The sequence below is a fragment of the Mus pahari genome, chromosome 15 (genome assembly GCF_900095145.1).
Source record: "Mus pahari chromosome 15, PAHARI_EIJ_v1.1, whole genome shotgun sequence".
Classification (NCBI taxonomy): Eukaryota; Metazoa; Chordata; class Mammalia; order Rodentia; family Muridae; genus Mus; species Mus pahari.
The window spans coordinates 2,842,659-2,849,909 of NC_034604.1; positions in this window are offsets into that span (position 1 = coordinate 2,842,659).

Here is a 7,251-nt window from a genome sequence, read left to right on the forward strand (position 1 = left end):
GGTTGTGAGCCACCATGTGGTTGCTGGGATTTGAACTCCGGACCTTCGGAAGAGCAGTCGGGTGCTCTTACCCACTGAGCCATCTCACCAGCCCCAAGAGTATTCTTCTTAAGGAGAGGAGGCTAGGGGGTCTGAAGTGGGTAAAGAGCTTCGTACGCATTGTGAGGAGCAGAGTTTGGATCTTAGTTCCTACCTAAAAGCCAGGCTGGCCTGGCGGCTGCCTGTGATCCTTAAGAGGCAGAGAATAAGGACTCTGGGTGCAATCTAAAGACCTTGATATGATAAATAGAGGATAATTGAGGATGATATCCAGTGGCAACTTCAGGTGACCCCCACACGTGCGCATTCACGCAAAAATACAAATATACATGCATACGTAACACACACATATGCACAATAACAAAATTTAAAAGAAGGAAGATTTGGGGAAATCCTTTATGGGAAACAGAAGACACCAGTGCAGAGGGAGAAGCTGAAATCACAGAAAGCCTTGGAGGCCTTGGGGAGAAGAAAAAGATGGATCCAAAGACATGAGGGATATTGGGGGGCAAGCATTCGTTGATGGGAAGAGTCGTGGACCTGTAGCTATGAGAAAATGGGAAATTAAGGACTCCCTCCCCATACTCTGAAGTGAAACAAAAGGCAAACTCAGCTTGCTTGGTCCTTGGGAGGCAGAGGCAGGTACATCTCTGTGAGTCTGTGGCCAGCTTGATCTACACAGCAAGTTCCAGTCTAAAAAATTTGGAGGAGGGACAAACTCAGGTCTGAGCGAAAAGCTGGGAATGTGGTATGTAGTGGAGAAGGTAGTTAGGGGTGAACAGTGAAAGAAGCAGTTGCTGTGTGAGCTTGAGCAGGTTAGTATCCATGGTCAACTTAACAAATCCACACTTACTTAGGAGTCAAGCTTTTGGATATAACCAAGAGAAAGTATCTGCATTAGGTTAACCTCTGGCATGCCTGTGGGAATTATGTTGGTTAGTTTAGTTGAGGTAGGAAGACCATCATAAAAATGGCCACCATTAGAAAACTAGGATGGATGTAGTGGTGCCCTTAGATTGGAAGAGGCAGGCAGATCTCTGTTAGGTAGATCCATGTGAATTTGCAACCAGATAGGTCTACACAGCAAGTTTCAAATCACATCCAGCTACACAGTAAGACCCCAGGACAGACATAGAGCAGGAAATACTTAAATATATAAGTATTTAAGATCATAATAAAACTTATTGATGATGGCTTAGAATTTCCACTGGAAGCAAAAGAGAAACAAGAATCATTGGTGCAGACATTCTACAGCAGCAGGATAAGAAGTTTTGTTTGTTTTTAGAGAAAACTTTGTTTTGTGTGGAGCTTAGGGTGTTCTTAAACTCACTATGTAGCTTGGGCTGGCCTTGAACTTATGAGCTTCCTGCCTCTGGGTTAGAGGTGAATATCACCATACCTGGCTGCAAATAAGTGTTGTGAAGAGTGAAGAGTGGAGACTTGCTTCCAGTAGGATAGCCCAGGACTGAGTGAGGCCGTGGCTTATAGATCCCAGGCAGTGAAAGTGGGGCCTCTGTGGTGATGGAGGCCCCAACACACCAGAAAACAAGGTATTTAGATGAGGAGACTTTGAGAAGGGGACATTTGAACACTGGATGGTACATTCAGGGTATAACCCTAAGCAATACTTCAGGACTGCCACATTGAAGTTGCGTCTCCTCACACCTGTGAGACAGTGATGAAGGACAAGCTGGTCTAAGAAGTTCCTTGGACACCTTCTGTCCAGAAGAGTCCACACTGAAACCATGAGAAGTGCAGAGGAGGGATGTCCTGAGCTGACTGCACTGGGGCACAGCTGTCTCTGTGTGGACCTCTGTGTGTGACTTGTTTTATAACCCTCAGAGGAAGGAGGGGCTTTGCGTGGTCCAGGCAAGGGTGGGAAGAGGAGGGGAGGAAGGATGCAGTCATCCCTTTCTGTGCTGAGGGTCAGACTGAGTGTGAGAAATGGATGCGGATGTCTCCTGTGAAACTTAGGGCAAGAAGCAAAGGCCCCAGTGTGATGAAGTTCGACCTAAGGAAGTGGAGAATCCAGACAGAAGCAGAGCAATTTTGAAATTCAAACAGGGTAGCTGACGATGATGGAACATGTCAGCCTGTCCATTCCACAGTACCCTCTTTCCTCCCTACAGCATCCAGCCTGCATAGATCCCTTCTTCTTGTGTTTCTGGGCATCCATGAGGACTCCCTGATAAGATGAGGGCTTTTCCTTGGTTTGGTTGCTCCTGGAGTTTGCTGCCATTCAACCCCCAGAGGTGGTGCGCTCAGATCCTGCATAGGTACAGTTCTACAGCGTTCCTAACACTGTAGATGGAAGAATGTCCTAACTTCACTTAGCACTTGAAACAGAAGTCACAATGCAGGAACAAGCCTCAAATTCAGTATCAGAGGTCTGTAGTATGAATATTTTAATAAATCTCAGCACAGGATTCCTTCCTGCCTTTGACCATTTACGTACCCAGGTGAAAGGCACACACAGCTTTATATTTTAATATGCCTTAAGCAGCACAATAGCTGGGCAACTGCCTAGCCTCCATGCTGTTAGAATCCACTTTCCTACCGATAGCTCCGAGTCACTACTTACTAATGTCTATGCTCCATCTTGGCTGCTCTTGACTCAACTGAGCACCTGTCTGGGCCACATTCCCTCTTGGCCCTTTTATTTTACATGTTGGCTCGGGTTTTCCCTCCTATACCATGGCTGCTCTCGTCTCTCCTCTCCTGTACATCCTCGTAAGGCATGACCTCTCTCTCTCTCTCTCTCTCTCTCTCTCTCTCTCTCTCTCTCTCTCTCTCCTTCCTTCCCAAGCTCAGGAAAACAAAACTCTGCCTATGTTTCTTCTCCACAGCTATTGGTTGCTGGCCTCTTTATTTACCAATCAGAATTAACTAAGGGCAGGGTCCCTCAGTGTCTTACACGAGAACCCTCTTGTACAAACACTTTTGGGTGACCCAAATTAGCATTAGAATACAAGCAACATTAGACCAACCTAATACAGAGATCAATTCTCTTACAGATTGAAGTGCCCAACTGGCTACTTATTTCCTTAACCCATAGGCTCCCCAGAGCATGGACTTCCCCACAAAGTCCTAGACTGCATCTTCAACGTGGAAGATCACCTGCATTTCTGTTACAGGGCAGGAGAAGGTGAGAAACAATAGGCCCAAATGAAAGGTCTTTCTGTGCTTCTGTGCAGTGGGGAGGCAGACATTTTCACTGATAATACGTTTCACTGAAATGATTCATGCAAGATAGTTATTGACAACCGTGCTGATTAACCAATTAGAATTTTAAGTCCTTTTTACTGATGGCCTAACCAAAAGTGGGCTCATACCCCTGAAAAGTCTCTCAGTCTACAAGTACAGAGTTTTTAAAGGCAAAAACCACAAAGGTTTTTGGGTCAAAGTAACTTTGAAATGTTCATTCCTGACAGAGCATAGTAATTATTTTAGAGATAATATGCCAATTATTTTCTACTTATGTCTCTTCTCATTATTTTAGTCTACTTTATTTTGGTTAACACATCTAGACCGTGGTCAAGGTCATGGAAATCTCAACTGTGTTAGGGGAAGAGATCAGAGGGCTGAGACCCGCTGAGTCAGAGCACAGCGAAGCTACCTGAGTTATTTTGGTTCCTGGTTTGAACAGTTACTCTTCAGGTGCATTCACGTGGGAGTCCATGAGCAGCTCTGCCCTGAGTCTGCTCAGTTTCTCCTCCAGGAAAGATGAAGAAAACAGGCTTAATGAGGTCTCCTGTTAAGGTACCCTGGAAACATATTGAGAAGAAATTGCACATGCTTGCAGTACTTCTTCTTGAAAGAACTCCAACTATTTCAGAGAAAGCCCTATCAAAATATACACTGGTCTGGACTGAAGATGTTGCTCAATGCTTGCTTATGATAAACAAGAACAAAGTTCAAATCCCAGCATCAAGAAACCATCCATACTAACTGGAACAAAAGCAGAAATAATTAAACTCATACTTAAGAATGATTTCTTAGCTGGGTGTGGTGGTGCACACCTTTAATCCCAGCACTCGGGAGGCAGAGGCAGGCAGATTTCTGAGTTCGAGGCCAGCCTGGTCTACAAAGTGAGTTTCAGGACAGCCAGGGCTATGCAGAGAAACCCTGTGTCGAAAAACAAAAAAACAAAACAAAACAAAACAAAACAAAAAGAAGAAAGAAAGAAAAAAGAAAAGAATGATTTCTTATTTTATTTATGTGCATATGTGCTTGCCTGAATGAGTTTATGTGCACTGTGTATAAGCAAGAGCCCTCCGAGGCACAGGATGACACGGCCTCTGCAACTAGAGTTACCAGTCGTTGTGAGGAGCCCACAGGAGTGGAGGGACTGAATCCAGACGTCTGAAAGAGCAGCAAGCACTCTCAACTGCAGAACCTTCTCTCCAGGCCCTCAGAAGTCATACCTTTAAAAAAAAGGTGCAAATTTAGCCAGGCAGTGGTGGCACACACCTTTAACCACAGCATTAGGAGGTAGAGGCAGACAGATCCCTGAATTTAAGGTCATCTTGATCTACAGAGCAAGTTCCTGGACACCTATGGTTACACAAAGAAACCATCTTGAAAAACAAAACATTTTTTCTTTTTTGCTGTGAAAGAGATGCCAACTTAATAATATAAAAGAAGACAAATTCTTTGTGTATGTGTTTATGGGTGTGGATGTGGACTCAGACATGCTACAGTCTGAGTGGTGATCAGAGGGCAACTTTGAGCGGTCTCCTAGCTTTCCACTTGCTTTTGACACGGTCTCTCATTTGTTGTGTAGGAGCTTCTGGGGATTTTTCCAGTCTCCACCTCTCATTTTTATCTTAGGAGCTCCATATTACAAACCCGTATTTCATATCTAGCTTTATCTGGCCTCTATGGATCCAAACTCAGGTACCCACTGAGCTGTCTCCCCAGTTCAAAAAGATTTATTGCTATTTTAATCTGAATGATCTTAATCTAGTTCCTCTGCTGGCTCCTGGCTTCCACAGAGAACCCCATTCAGAACAAAGACAAGCCTCTCCTAAGCTCAGAAAGTTACAGTCTGGGACTTCAAAACCACCATCCCCTATGGCAGTTTTCCAGCAAGGGCAATAATCAGGTACAGACGCCACCTGTGGAAATGGTGGATTTCTAGAAAAGCCATCAGGAAAGGAATGATAGGTTCAAAACCAGTGGGGACCAGCTGATAAGGTGGTGCATGCAGAAAACACACTATACAGTGTCCATCACACAATGAGCATCACACAATGGTCAAAACACAGAGTCCATCACACAGTGACAATCACACAGTGTCACACAGTGACCATCACACAGTGACCATTGCACAGTGACCATCACACAGTGACCATCACGCAGTGACCATCGCACAGTGTCCGTCAAACAGTGACCATCACACAATGTCTATCACACAGTGATCATCATAGACTGTCTGCCACAGTGTCCATCACACAGTGACCGCCACGCAGTGTCTGTCACATGGTGTCCATCACAGTGACCATCACACAGTGACCATCACACAGTGTCTACCACATAGTGACCATCGCACAGTGATCATCACACAGTGACCATTGCACAGTGATCACACAATGACCATCACACAGTATCTGTCACACAGTGACCATCACACAGTGACCATCACACATCACACAGGGGCCATTTCACAGTGACCATCACACAGTGGTCACTTCACTGTGACCATCACACAATGTCTGTCACACAGAGGCCATCACATAGTGACCATCACTCAGTGACCATCACACATCACACAGTGTCCATCTCACAGTGACTATCACACAGAGATGATGGGTCTAACCCAAAGTTACTCCTATTCTCAAGCCAGCTAGGAACTGTGAACTTTATGAAGCAAAGCACTGAAATTAAATCCATTCTCTTTGGTCAAAGGTTATGGAACACAGGGCATTTTCATTATTTCAATGACAATAAACCTTCATTCTTGTTATGTTTTTTGCCGATCTCTACTGCTTCTCTCTAGGCGGCAGCAACCCCAACTTCTTGCCCTGGCCCACAGCAGATACTTAGCCAACTCCCATAAACACAAGATGTGGAATTATATACACCAGGAACTTTTCTTTTGGTTTGGTTTTTTGAAGGTTTCTCAGCATAGTCCTGGCTGTCCTGGAACTTGCTTTGTAGACCAGGCTGGCCTCAGACTCACAGAGATCCACCTGCCTCTGCCTCCTGAGTGTTGGAGAATCAGCAACTTTTTATTTTTTCTCTGGCAGATATTGAGACCACCATTCTTAATATGCATGTCTTAAAACCAATACACCTTCTAGAACTTTCTGAAGTTCAATGTTCTTGTGGAATCATAATACTCATTGTGGCTGAAAAACAAAGGACAGGTAAGCTTGCTGTGGTTTGAGCTGGGCAGTCATGGTGCTGCACACCTTCAATCCCAGCACTAAGTAGTCAGAGAGAGGTCTCTGTGACTTTAAGTCCAGCCTGATCTACATAGTGAGTTCTGGGCCAACCAGGGCTACAGAGTGAAACCTGTCTCGAAAACGAATAAAATGTTCTTGAGGGCTGAAGAGCTAGTTCAGAGGTTAAGAACCATCTACTGATCTTGCAGAAGACCTGCATCACCTGAACCCCTTTTACCCTGGAGTCCAGCTGGATCAAGCGAACTTGAAGCACTGGCAGTAAATAGATTGTGAAAGGAGAAAAGGGTTGGGTATTTATTAACCCCCACAGTCTTCCATGAGAGCTCCTCTCTGAGTCGCCAGTCTTCCTGTCTCATACTCCTTTAAGCCCAGGTGCTCCCCCAAACCATGATTGCAGAGACCAGTAGCATCAGAACCTGTAGGTCGGGGCTCTCAGTAATCATGCTTACATTCTTTCAGAAGGTTAAGATGTGTGGCTGAGGACAAGAACAGCTGCAGAGGCCAGTAGCTCATGTCCACAGAAGCAAAGGCCACTGCAGGGCCCAAGGTGGGGCTTGGAGTTTTGCAAGCCCACAATCCCTTCAGGTGATTCATGGTCATGGTACACGCTGAGGGGTGCTGTCCTCTATCCACTCTGAATTAATAGACTTACAAACCCAGCAAGACTCAAGTCCAAGTGGATCAAGGACCTCCATATAAAACCAGATACACTGAATTTAATAGAAGAGAAAGTGGGGAAGAACCTAGAACATATGGGCACCGGGGAAAAGTTCCTGAACAGAACACCATTGGCTTATGCTCTAAG